Genomic DNA, 13,959 nt, shown 5'->3' with positions numbered 1-13,959 from the left:
CTACAATATCACTTGGGAATAAGTTGTAAAATTTAATAGAGCAATGAATGTAAAGTTAATTCCTTTTGATTCTGCTGCCTCCTCATTTCATCAGGTTATCTTAGTTCTTAGGTTCTGGGAAATAATAGTCATAATCATCCCCTAGTCACCTTCTCTGCACTTCTTCGGATTTTTCTAAGAGTCTCCATTATTTTCTCTCTTCTCTGGTTGTCCTTTCTCACAATTTTCTGTTCCTTTGCTTGTGCAATTGAGTATTTTTCATTCAGGAGGAGTGAGCAGAACTACTTTCAGCTCCAGATGTGGCCCATTGTTGTTGCTGGCATTTGTTTCACTTAGTTTCTCAATGATTCCTTACATTCTTTTTTCCTCTGTGACTATCACTGCGTACTGAATTGAGGTTTTCAGAGAATGACTCTACAGTATTTATAATGGCTCCAAGATCTCCTTCATGAGTGGCAAGAGTGTATTTAGAGTTATTTTTTCCTATCTTCTTTACTTTTCAAATATTAACACTGAATTTCACCTGCTGTTCTGTCACCCCAACAATCAGTTTGTGAGTTCTATCAGCAGTTTTCAGAGTCAGCTTTTGCTGCAGCTCTCCAGTGTAATTTTCTGCATTGCCATTTTGGAGTTCACACCTTTTCCTGATGTTTAACAGATGTACAGAACAGCAGAGTCCTCTTAAAATCATATTGGTAATTTCAACTCCATTATTAAAATGGTGATTGCTACTTATTTTTAACCTTCATTTCATATCTGTTAGTTATGTATTAAACCACAATAGGAGTTTCTTAGGTTTCTTTAAGAGTTTATGATGAGGGATATTACAAAAACCCACTACATAATAATGATCAAATCATCCTAATCCTTACATTTGTGATCTCCTTTAAAAACTAACAGTTTTGTGTGCATGACTTCCCACTAAAGAATTTATAACTCTTTCAGGATATATATTTTAACACAGTTATTAATCTTATTCCTTATTATATTTACTACTAATACAATAAAGATCATAGGATATTCATTCAAGTAATTTATTTTGAAAATACCTAATATGATGCCATCAGTTTGAAACAGATCCACAGCCTCATTCTCTCTGAAGAAACAACCCCAATTTGCTGCTTTCCCTATAAACAAGTACAGAGCAGACAATGTAGAAAGCTGATTCATACAGATCTCTCTATATTACTTTTTTCCTCATTCTATTTGTCTGGGAGTGGTTGCATCTTGACTAAACTACTTACAAATTTGCATAAGAGTTGCTAGACATGACTGAATCCTTGTAATGCTTCTGCTTGTTGGCTTTGGATTTTTGGTTGCTTTTTTTTTGTTTTGTTTTGTTTTGGTTTTTTTTTTAATCTAGAAATAAATGTAGGCTACTGGGACATTTCCATCCCCTTTCACTTATGTGTCTCTTTCCATATACAGAAGCGCTCCTTCTGAAGGTATTCGTCCAACATCGGTAGTTTTCATCTTGAATCACAGATTCTATGTAATCCTCCAGCTCTCTTTTTTGGCTTTTTCTGCCAACACTGGAGTCTTCCTGGTAGAGACTGTGGGAGTATTTTAATGCTGCACATCTTTCTCGTTCCGAGAATTTGTACTAGGGAATTTGTAGGGACTCTAAAGGTATACATCAGATGTGGGGATGACACCTTCAGGTTCATCAGATGTTTTGACTTCACTGCACACTGAGTTTTCTTAGCCTGCCAGATATTAATCTCAGATTCTGTTGTCAATGATTTTAAGAAAATACTGATCTCCATTTGCTCATTTCCAAAATCTGTCAAGGAAATGATAAAGCCAAAATTAAGCTCCTGTATATTCAATATATATATATACTGCTATAATTATAAGTGTATTGAAAATATATGAGTGAATATACTAACCATATCGTGCTTGAATTACACACATAAATTATACATGTATTTATATATGCATATATATATATAATATGGTCATTGGTTCTTCTCCTGCATTCGTCCCAAACCTTGCAGGGGCATTGATCCAATTGCACTGATGCTTTCCCATGTACATTCTTTCTCTCAGAATGTCTTGTGTTTCACGGGTAAATAAAAAATACCTCTGCATTTTTCTCCACCCTGCACAGGCACATTGCTTCTGTTTCTGTGTATCACAGGGACTTTTAATAGGCTCAAGCTTAGATTTCCACTTGACACAATATGGTAAAGATATTCTGGGTTTCCTCATCAAAACAATAAATGGGGAAGATTGTTACTTATTTTTTTTTGTGATATCTGTCATTTGTAATTGGGTAAAACATTCATTCATACAACAGTAAACTGGAAGAGAGCCTATATTCTAATATGTTCCAAGTCTAGTACCAGTAAATATACAACGTCTCCCCCCGCCACATTTCTGCTAGTTAGCATGTGGTAATTGACATTTGTTAAAATGACTAAAATTTCAAATGTGGACATGCTCCGTGAGAAAACCTCAGTGTGGATATACAGTGAGCTTTTCCATCAGAAGATAATAGGCATTTTTAGCAATCCCCATCTCACTTTTGTATGAGTTTTGTCACATTCCATTAAAAAAAAAATCAACTCTGGATGTTGGCAATCCTGGTTTTCCATCAGTTGGGACATCAATATTTTCACATTACAGAGGATTTTCACTTTGCTGTTTTCATCCCCATTTTAGCAAGAGGTGCTGGAACCAAACCACCACAGATTCTTGTGATGGAAAGGGTCAACGGGCAGCAGCAGGGACACCAGCTGCTGAGATGGGGAAAACATTTTTTGAGCAGCCATTTCCCTGTTGTCTTGCATTTCACATAGCTAGTGGGAGGGAAAACACTTCACTGGGGGCAAGAGAGAGGAGTCCTTTGGTTTTGCAGTGATTTTCACTCTTGCACAAGTGGAAATAACTACCAAACTGCATAGAAGCAAAAGTGCAGGTTCAAATCTATGTAAGATAAAAGTCACTGCTGCTAATGGGATGTCCATCAAATAATTTATTAGTTTAGAAGGCACTGGGAGAAATTTCTCCTTTGAGATAAGTTCATTGTATATACCATTATAAAACAACAACAAATGGAATAAGGATGATATTCCCATAGATGATGGTGAGGTGGCAAGTGAGAAAGTGCAGTAGATCGATGGCCAGAAACTGGTTTGTATTTATTTGATTGTTTTTAACTGAACCTGGAAAGCTATGATAGGCAAACTGGCCTAATGATGCACAGAGACATTTTGGGTTCTGCCCTGGCAGCTGAAGCGCAGCACAGCGCTACTGGAAAAGACAGCAGGGAAACACGGAAAGGTGCTGTAAAGTAAGAGTCAAACAGATTTTTGACCAGTGAGTCTGCCCTAGTAAGGCAGCTTTCAAGGCTCTATTTCAGCCTGAATGAGAGCTGCTGTGCTAGGACGGCAGTAAAATGAGACTGGTAATTATCACTGGCGCTTTTACAAGTGAGGAGCTTACGGTGCTCATGTGATACCAAGTGCTCGTTGTGCACTGAGCAGTTTTTCTGGAAGCCTTGGCTTTGTTTTCCCTTAGTCCCAAGAACAAAAAAGAAATGTTACAAGGAAAGTGCAGAATGAATCCAAAAGGAACAATGGAATTGCGCTTCATTTGTTTAATTCTGAAATCAAGGTCACTTAGAAGTACTACAGCTTTTATTTGTTTTATTGTTTTTTTTTAAGGGTTGTTTTTTTTTTTGCAACATCTTTCTTTTCATTTGACAGTCCTGTCATCCCAGAACTGTATATGTTACTGATCCTGCCTGTATTCAAAGCTGTTATTAAGTGGAGTCTTTTAGATTTTAGAGAAATGATAATGGTTCCAAAGATGACAGAAAGTGGCAGCTGGTGACAAAAAACCCCCTTGATAAGACGACAACAGTAAATCAAACTACTGCCACTTTTTCGTTTCATGTTTGTTAATACCACCTCGCCTTTTGAAGTTTAAAGCAAGGTTCAAAAGAGCCAGGTGCTGAATCATAATATTAAAGCAAGTAAGGAGCTCCATGAAAGAGAGGAGATCTGAGAGGGGAAAGCAACAAACACAGCTTTCAACTGCCTTTTGTCGGCCTTTCTGCAGATGTCACCAGTTGTTATCCCCAGCAGAGGCTTCAAGCTTGTAGCAGTGCCTCTGGCTGATTCCAACTCAACGTTTCAAGTGTCAATCAAAAAGGAAGGACGCAGCTTAGGTTCTGGTCATTGTCCTGTGAAAAGAGCCAAGCATTTAACATTGATTTAGCTCCCTCAATATACAAAGATAGAGCCAGCTTTGTGCAGCAAAAGGGCCTTTGGCAAGGTTGCTTGTAGAGCAATTCCATCACATCCGATGCTCCTTGGTTTAGCTGTCACACTGCAGTGTCTGGAGTCCTATGAAAAGTTATTCAGGAATGAGTGAGCAAATTAAAAAGAAATAACATGCTCTCCTAAATAGCAATGCAAGCTATAGAAAGTGCTCTTAACGTCATTTACCCCTGAAAAGCATCTTTAATAAAAGTATTTTGTGCTTTTAAATGCCTTTTAACAAGGAAAAGAAGATGTTTCAGGACAAGAGGAGGCCTGTGTGAAACCCACCTCCATTGGATTGGATAAGCAATTGTACCCACAAAGTGTCTTTGGTCAAGTGCTTGCTTATTTTGCTCTCAAGCCACTTATATTCACTGCCATCCACATACTGCATTATCCTTCCATATGGGTGTAAAACATGGCCGCAAACCCAAGGACGACAAAAAGGCCCTGCCTGAATGCCACAGATGCCCCCCACTCTGGTGTTCCCTTCCTTTCTCATGTCAAATTTCTGGCCACCTCTCTCATAATTTTCTTAAAAATGCCCTGGTAATCGCTTCCTTCTCAGCCATCATATTCCCCACCAGCTCTCACAGGCACTGCCAATGAGCCACATCAGTCACCTGGCACAGTTGTGGAAACGACAAGCAGTCAGTGGCCATGCTTAGGCTGTTTTTGGCACGGTCTGGGTGGGGGACAAGTTCCCATGAATGTGGTAGAAACTACTTCCTTGTCCTTAAACTAAGTGAAACTGGGTGAAACACAAAGTGTGCCTATTGTTTTAAACAAGGTCAGCACAGGATGGGTTTCTCCTTTGTACCTGGAAGTAATGCTAAATTAATGAGAAAAAAATACTCTCATTTTGCTTATAAGAAGAGTTCTTCTTTATGGGGTTTCCAGCATCTGAGCCATAGGTGGACCTGGGATCACAGCCACCAACAAAATTCTTGTGCATGCATCTAGCTTCAATCAGATGACGAAGGCAGTTTAAAGATGGGGAAAATGTTCCCCTTTTGCAGGATCAGTATTGCTACTGTTTTCTGCTTTTCACAGTACTTTTTTCCAAATGTTTTCATCGTGTTCTGTGTAGAAATACAGGTTAAAAATAATGGAAAATGTCACAAGAAATAGAACATTTCCATGATGGCAACCATTTTTCAGAGATTGTTTTCCTTCTTAAAGGCTAGTTTTCTGGTAATACCTTCCTAAGCAAAAACACACTGACTGAAGGTACTTTTCAGCTCCAGGGAAACAGTGCAGCCCCTAAAACTATCCATGTGCGATGGTGCTCTTCCTGATTGTGGGACGGGGTTACTCCTGATCAGTCATTCTGGAAGGAGCCACATCCCATCAGTCTACTCATGCACTCATGCGGCTTGTGTTATCTGCAATTTAGAAATATTCAAATAGGCAGTCTTGCAGGGGTTAGGTGTATTTCTGAATACATATATCACTATGGACACACTCATTTCTGCATTCTTCTAAAGGCATTTCTAACGGTCTCCATAGCTGGCACTTCGGTAGGCAGTTTAAGAAAGCATGAGTCACTGAGTTGAGGGACTGATGCACTCTAAACTTTCATTGGGATTTTTAAACACATTTGCTTTGATCTAGCCCACACACTTTCTGTCAAACTCACTCACAGAAAATGTGTGCTAGCTTTACACCAGTGTAACAGAGAGGGCAATACACATTTGCACCAGGCATTTGGTCCTACAGGCTGCTCCTTTCCCACAGCCAGAAAATAGGTGTCTCCCTCCATATGTTTCCTCAAAGGAGCAAGGAAATGGGATACATTTGCTCGCCGTGCTTCTCCCAGTGCAGAGAGAGATGCTGTACACAGAGATGCTCTATCCCCCTACCCTTGCGCTGGTGCAGTTTCTGCTTTGCCACCACCATTGCACCTGGTGGTACAGTGATGCCAGTCTACCCGACAGCATGTGCCGTGCCAGGCGTCCACCTGACACAATTTGTCCTTCTCCCGAGCATTGGGGAAAGGAGGCAGCAGACAGTGACTTCTTGTGTGACTATGCTGGTCATCCCAGCATATTCCACAGGCAGCCCAACACAAACTTTGGATTAGGGATGAACGAGATATCAGAGAATATGAATCAGCAATAAGCAAGAAACTTCAAATTTTGGTTGCATTTTTTTTAAAAGGCAACAACATGTTGATTTTTTCTGTGCTGCTAGTTAACAGTGACAACAATAGTAATAATTTCAAAACAGTGTTTCATTTGGAAAAAAGGTTCCAGGAGACAGAAATTACGTTAAAGTAGAAACTGAAGCATGTGCACATGCACGTGTTTATTTGTGTCTGTGTAAGGGAGAGCAAAACAAAGGTGAAAACAAGCTGGGGATGCTTTATCCCAAATCAAGCATTACAAAGCAAAACAAGGAAACTGAGGGCTTCAGTGACCCTAACAAAAATACTTAAGGTCAAATTTGTTTACCGGCATGCTGATATAAGAAATGCACAATCAAAGTATGGAGGCAGTTTTACCATTTCATCACAGTAAGGCAACGAGGAGAAAAACAAAGAACAAAAATTAAGTAAACGTCAATTTGATCAAAGTTTCAGTCATGGTTACCAAAATATGTCACTCACACCTTTGTGGTAGGGCAGCTCAGGAAACATGGCACAGTTATCATTTATGATTTTTCATCTTGGCAGTCCCTGGCTTCCACTGTGTGATCTTCCAGTAGCACACATCTCTTCCTTGCTTTCCTGGGCCAAACTTAGGTTTAGTTTAAGCAAATGCACCTTCTTTGAGGGTGCCAGAGAGGCCCAGCTTGGCCAAGGACAAGACTTGATGGACCACTGTTGGTAAATGGCTAGTGAAGGACTGGCGATATGCTTCTTGAACCACTTTTGTTTAACCACTCTTGTCCCTCAGGGAACTAAAAAAATCTCTCTGACAGCTTTGCTGCTTTGTTTGCTGTTCCTCCATATGACAAAGCTTTTACTTCATTCCCCACCCACAATAGCTCATTTCTCTTATGCCTCCTCAACCTGTTCACTGCCAGCCCTTCTGTTCTTGATGTGGACATGTTTTTAAAGATCACATATGTTAGCCATTCACTCTCTTTGGAGGTCAAAACAAAACAAGAGACAGGAGTAATTTTCTATGAGCAAGTAGACATAAGTACATTGCAAACCAGTTTCAAAACTTTTTGAACAGCAGTGCCACATACCATATCCTTGGAGGTCATGAGATAATGCATTTGCATTCTTCAGTATCGTGAGAGTAATGTTTCTGGTTGCCATTGTGTCCGTTGGAAATAATGGCTTCTGGTCACCACAGGTTAGCAGATGCAAACAGCAGACTATATCGCAGCAGCTTCACTAATGCAGAAACCATTGTACATCCAGACGTTCCTGCCCTATCCATAAAGAGTAATTGCCTAAGTGTTTCATTGGAAAAAAAATGGCACAGTCCTGGGAGTGTCAGGGATGTAGCATTTACAAATCAATTCATAATTTCATTTTATATAAGGATGCAATTTTTTTCCTATAGTCACAAAATATCATCTTGCCTAAGTGCCTGTTATTACCATTGTTAAGGGCTATGGCACCGAGAAATCAAGTTTAGTTTGTTTTTATTTTCTACAGTGGAACTTGCACTTTCTTAATTAGCAAAACCTCAGTGTACATAGTCATAGCAAGAATTTTCATTTACCTTTCTCACACAAATACCCTCTTCAGTCTAGTGATTTTCGTACAACTTAATTGATGGCAGACTGCAAAATCTAAATTACATGCATTGTCCTCTTCTTCTTCAGGCAAGAGTTCTGCGATGGTGCCTTCAGTCAACTTTTTCCAGACCTGGTCCAACTACAGGAAATATCAGTGCATAGTTTCACAACTATTTTCAGTGTTTCTAATGACAATTATGACTCAGCTTTGGATGTTATTTTCAGAGCTACCAGGTGTTGTCAATCCCAGCTTGAATAATCTTTGTAGTTAAAAATATCTGTTCCAAAATTAATAGCCAAACCTGGAGGTACCCTCTTCTACTGGACTTTCCTGACAGCTATGCCCACTGGTCAATGTGTCTCAGTGGCAGGGCTGTTTCTCAAAGCATGTAACCTCCAACTTCAGGCACCTTCTCTAATTCAGTACCTTGGTGGTACTGTCGAATTCAGTGATCTTGGTGCTTGTTGTCCATTTACCATGCCAAAAAAACCCCAAAACAATCTTTCTGGGACCATCTCTACTTAACTGTTACACAATAAAAGCAAAGGAAGGTACATGCCAACCACTTGAAAAGCAGGCTCCTGTCTAACAGCCATCTAACTGGGGATGGCATATCATCACAGGGGCACAGAAAAGCTGGTTGGAGGGGACCTCTGGAATTCTCTAGTCCAGCCCCACACTGAGAGTGGGACCATGGCCAACACTGGATCATGTCTAGAGCTCTCTTAGGTGGTAGAGCTCTGCTGTGTTTGAACAGGTTATTTTGCATTGGGTAATTAATTATACACTGGGCCAGAGAGAGGTGGGAAATCCCAGGATAACCCAGATTGGTCTAAAGGGTACACATGTTCCATCACATCACTAGTGCAAAGAGAATTAAGACTATTACTATAGTCCTGATGCTTTAATGATATGTATGAGGCAAGATTTTGCAGAGAGAGAAGTAACATATTAAGCCAATTGATCTACTGGCAAGGTATCAGGCTCACAAACCCCTCTTCAGATTCAATACCAGGCCTGAAGAAGGGATTGTATCTGTCTTTCTCCAGCATGTTTTCTTTTTTCCAACTGAAGCTATTCAGTGAATGAGACTGCATTTGTGGATAGTTTTGGCTGCTCTGAAATGGCATTTTCATCTGATTCTTTATACTAATCACCTCTACCAGCCATACCCTGTGTGGCCATCATCAGCAAGTTGCTGGTTCCATGGTAGGCATCAGACATTTAGGTTTCTCATAGGCTTGTCCCACAGATCCACTAGGTTTTGTAGTCTTTGAAATTTTCATCGTCCTCCTGCCACCTGTACTTTACCCCTCCATTCCTCCCAACTCCTTCTTTTTATTTCATTGCTCAAGCAAGTAGACATGATTTTAAACAAAAGCTTACAGCTCGTATTACTCTGTGTAAGTGCAATAAACTAGTTTAGGTAAACTCCTCAGAGATCTAATGTGGTTCTGCTCAATCTTTCTTTATGACGGCATTAAACCCCAGTCATTCTTCTCCCTGTGAGTTCACTGGGTTTGTAGTATGCCATATTACATTCCTCCTGCCTAGGACCACCAACACTGGACTGGTGCTCTCCTGCCACCAGTTATCAGCTTGAAATTTCAATATTTTGGGGATTCTTTTCATTTGCCTTCTGGAATTTGTACATTTAAGGTTCAGGGTTGGGGTTTTGGTTTTGTTTTGTTTTTTAATTTCCCTAGAAGCACAAGTATAAAAAAACCCTTTGGTTTTGTTGTTTTCTGAATAAAGGAGTGAATAAAAGTTGCATTTTCAAGGTGTCCATAGAAATGTAAAGGGAAAGCTTTAGGAAAAGCACTATAGAACGATGGCCACTAACTGTGACTGAGGTAACATAGTTCTGTCATGGAAAAGTGCATGCATATGTAATCTTAATACTACACATATGAAGAAAGCCACTTACACATGTGATCACAGATCAGATCACAACACTGCTTTTTAAAAATATCGATCAAGAAAAATACAGCTGGTAATTAACATGTCATGAAAATGTGTCAAAATATTTTCTCTTTAATGTGACACTAATAATTAAACTAGCCTTAAATGTATCATAAGTATAATTATTGTATGTTTTAATCAGTTTGATTTTGGTTTATTTTTTTCATTCTAGTTCTGAATAGTCAAAGTTTTCTCTGCACATGAAAGAGGCTGCAAGATGGCACAGGCTAAAGTATGCCAGGATGTGTGTAGCTGTGTGATAGTCACATCTGCAGGAACAGCAAACTAGCTCAATCACTGGCATTACCAGTTCAGTTCAGCTGAGGATCTGGCCCCTACTGTGTTTATTATTAGATGGAATGGATGAGAATATATTAATTTTCTGCTGAACTTTTTGATGGCCTTGTGCTTTCTTCTTTTCTTTCCATTTCTCATACCCCATCCAAAATTTGTGCTGCAGAAATTCAATGCCCCTGTTGCTTTTTTGCTTTTTTTCACTTGAATCTCAATTGCAAAGCCAACTAGATTTCATCATGGCTTATATGCTCTCCCACTTGCTATCTGTAATCACAGTTATTGTGAAACTCAAAGCTAAGTCAAGAATTGTTGCCTTTTTATGGCTCCCTCTTTTATATATGTTGTGTTGGAGAGCAGTCGTTACCGCTTTTTTGTCATTATTTCTGGGCTTCACTCCATTAGCTAGTGAACAGGCCTTCTCTCATCGCTTTCCTTCAGTAAATACTGTAACATTCAGCTTCCTTTCAGGCTTGTGCTTTTAAAGAAAATCTTTGTACAATTAAAGATATGAAATTGCTAAATACAAGGCTGCATTCATTGTTCTCCCTTTTTAAAGGTTTAATCACACTTAATGGCTCTCTTGAAAACTTGAATTTTCCATGTTGATGGTTTTACCCCACTGAAAGAGTTTGCTAATATACTTTTCAAGTGTTTTCTCCTTAAATGAGCTATTCAAGAAGTTTTGTGCAGAATAAGATTGAGGAAGGATATATCCAGAAACAATTATGAAAAGGGTCCAGGGCTATCTGTTCATCCATTGGTGGAGATTCACAAGCTCAGCAGCAGCCAGAAATTGAAAAGAGAAAATATAGTCCTGTCCAGCTTTGGAGGACACATCCTGAAATATCTTATGTTCCTCCTTTTGGACCAGCCTCAGAGTAACCATCACTTCATCTTGAACCCTCCCAAGATGCGGACCCTAATTGCCACATGATGAGCATTGACCGTGGCGAGAACCAGGCTGAATACATAGCCCAAAGAGGTGGTAACTTTGGTCCTGCGTCTCTCGTTCCAGCCGCAACCACCACAGTGTTCTCTGACAGCACCCCTCTAAAGAGCTGGTAGCTGCAGTGCTGCCTGCTCAGGGCTGGTGTGATGTTGTTATAAAGAGAGGAAGCATACATCTTTACTGAAGATTTTTAATCTTTCTGTTTGTGACTGACCAGCCAAAAGTATACATCCATCCCTACAAGACACAGACTGGACGCCCATAGGCTGTTTGTCACATCTAGGAAAGAAACCACGAGCCCTGTGAAAGCTCTGGAAACTTCCAAACACACCATCCCATTTACTCAGTAGCACAAATTACTTTGGTTTGCCCGGTGTTTCTGTCTTGATAGTCAAAGCCATTCAGGGTATTGGACTTTGCTTCCTGAGATATCACATCTCCTTCCACCAACATGACCTCCCATGACATTTAACGGGAACGATCTGGACTGTGAACCAACAGGGAAAGTTTGTGAGCTTATGCAATGAAATTCTCACAGCTCCTGGAGCTAGACTTCATTATTTGCTTTTATGCTTTCTGATAGTCATTGATCTTAATAAGAAATAAATGTGCACCTCTTTTGTGGCATACCTGTTTACCCACAAAGGTTTAAAACAGACCTGGAGATTCCAGTCCTATCCACTTATGCACAAACCAGAAAAAAACTTATGCACTAAACAGAAAAAGGGCAAACCTTATGGGATGTCTTACAAACTACAGAAGTAGGGAGACAGAGAACAAAATAATCCCTGCTATTTTATTTATATGACTAAATATTTGGCAGCCACTCAGCTACTTTGGTAATGGGGACCATATAAGTAGATAGGTGCAGGTTTAGTGAGATGAAGATTATAAATTAAATGTAGTAGGAGTAATATTTCATCTGTCTGTCGCAGGGCTGATACCGTAACATAAATCCTTAGATACTTTAGATTAGATAGATGTGATATGTCAATCTCCACTTAAATATTTTGGGTCTGCTCCCAATAAAGTTAATGGAAGTAGGATCAGCTCTTTATTGCTCCCATACTATCAGTGAGTCTTCACTTCCCATCAAGCAATTCATGTTTCGTGTTACATTGATACAAAAGCCTTATCCTGCTCATCTCAAAGTCAACAGGTTTTGCTTTTTCAGTGGGAGCCCTGTTAGGGTATTAGTGCTTTAAACTGAAGTGCCCAGACTCAGTTCACATGGCTCAGAGTCACTCATCCTCATTGTAAACGCTCTGTTCTTACTGTGGTGTGTGCAAGAGCATTTAGTTCTCAAGTGCTCCTCATGTGGGGAGATTGAGGGACACAGACAACTTTACATCATCTTCCTACTCTCCTCCGCTGCTGTTGCAGGCTTGTCTGGAGCCCTTTCAGGCCCTGCTTGCACAAGGATTATCAACAGCATCTTTGGGTAGCTCTGCATTGGGCTGCGTTTAAACCATCAGGGCATGCAGCATGGAGCAGCTGCACTCACTGCCGCAGCAGGAGATGCACCAAGGACACCACACCACCACCAGTGTACACTACATGATTACAGTCATTGTATACAGTCATTTAAAATGAAGTCGTTTCGCTTGCACTCTTAGGCAAGCGAATTTTCTTGGATTTGCTCAGGTTGGGAATGGGATTGCCTAGCAGAGGGCCCAAGGGGATGCTGGCAGAGTACCCAGGGCACTCCCCAGCCAGGACAGAGACTTAAGGCAGGAGTAGACTGTCTGATCACCTGCTGTTAATGGCTTCAGTTTATCTAATAGCCCTCTCACTGCTGATGAAGTAGAATTTTCAGCCCAGGTATTTGAATTATCACCTACTGTGAATTCAGAGACCTGCCAGTCATGTGAACCTGAATAACAAGTGCTGCACACCCCTCTATCGCTTCTGAATTTGTTACATAAAACCAACTAGCTAGGGAGCAGAGACAGGATCAGGTGGCATACCTAACTGGTTATTACGGAGCACAGTTTCTGCATTTATGATGAACCATTCCTGAAGATTCTTCTTCAAAATAACAGCAAACAGCAAATACAAACCAGCATTTTAACTGTAAACCGTTTGAACAGAAAAAAGGGAAACCCATGCATTAGAGGCTTCATTACGTGCCACATTCTGCTACATTTGCACGTCACCTGGTACCTCAAGCGGTCCTATCTGGTCACTGGAGCTGCCCAGAGAAGTCCCAGCACATCCTGAAGCACATGTCCCACTTCCACTCAAGCTGAGCACATGATTCAGGAAGACAGTGATTTTACGCACTTTGCTGAAGCCAGCTGCCAGATTTGTGATGGAGAGGTAAGATAGCACTCAAGATGAGTGACCTTTTCCCTCACAAATGTTTAACAGGCACAATACACTATCAGGTTTCTTACAACTGTACTAACACTCACTTCCCAATTCACCTTGGAGTGGGCATCGTCAAACGGTGCTTTGTCTTGTGTTCTGGTTCTGCTTTTCTTGTAGGCACTGCACTGGAAAATGCTGCCTCAAACCCACCAGGAACGTCACACGAGGATGTCTTTAAAAGCCATGTGATGTTCATTCAGTTTGTTTTCTTAAACACAGAGTGTCTCCAAAGTTACTGATTAATTTCACGCAGTGCAAGGAGAACTATTGATTTCCCATGTCTGCTTTTGACTCTTTAAGATATAAAAATGCAAATACACTGCTTAAAGAGAATTTTTTTTTATTCCTTGTACCTGCTCACATGTGATTTCAACACAAAAAGCAGCTTTTGCTGGTTTTGTTTTGATAAACTCCAG

The 13,959-nt window shown here is 40.3% G+C and overlaps 1 long non-coding RNA gene across 3 annotated transcripts; it reads right to left on the bottom strand.

Annotated features, from left to right (window-relative positions):
* Positions 1-3,005: 3,005 nt before the first annotated feature.
* LOC135312830 (uncharacterized) lies at positions 3,006-13,712 on the bottom strand. 3 transcript variants are annotated; one of them, XR_010372451.1, is made up of 4 exons: positions 13,600-13,712; positions 7,949-8,103; positions 7,464-7,652; positions 3,006-4,352 (listed from the first exon to the last, which is right to left on the bottom strand). It is a non-coding gene; the product is annotated as an uncharacterized LOC135312830 (long non-coding RNA). The 3 variants fall into 3 exon arrangements; XR_010372452.1 differs by lacking the exon at positions 7,949-8,103 and having other exon boundaries at positions 13,588-13,712; XR_010372450.1 differs by lacking the exon at positions 7,949-8,103.
* Positions 13,713-13,959: the final 247 nt, after the last annotated feature.

This window comes from Phalacrocorax carbo, chromosome 3 (assembly GCF_963921805.1).
Source record: "Phalacrocorax carbo chromosome 3, bPhaCar2.1, whole genome shotgun sequence".
In the NCBI taxonomy this organism is placed as follows: domain Eukaryota; kingdom Metazoa; phylum Chordata; class Aves; order Suliformes; family Phalacrocoracidae; genus Phalacrocorax; species Phalacrocorax carbo.
This window is presented reverse-complemented; position numbering and strand designations above follow the sequence as displayed.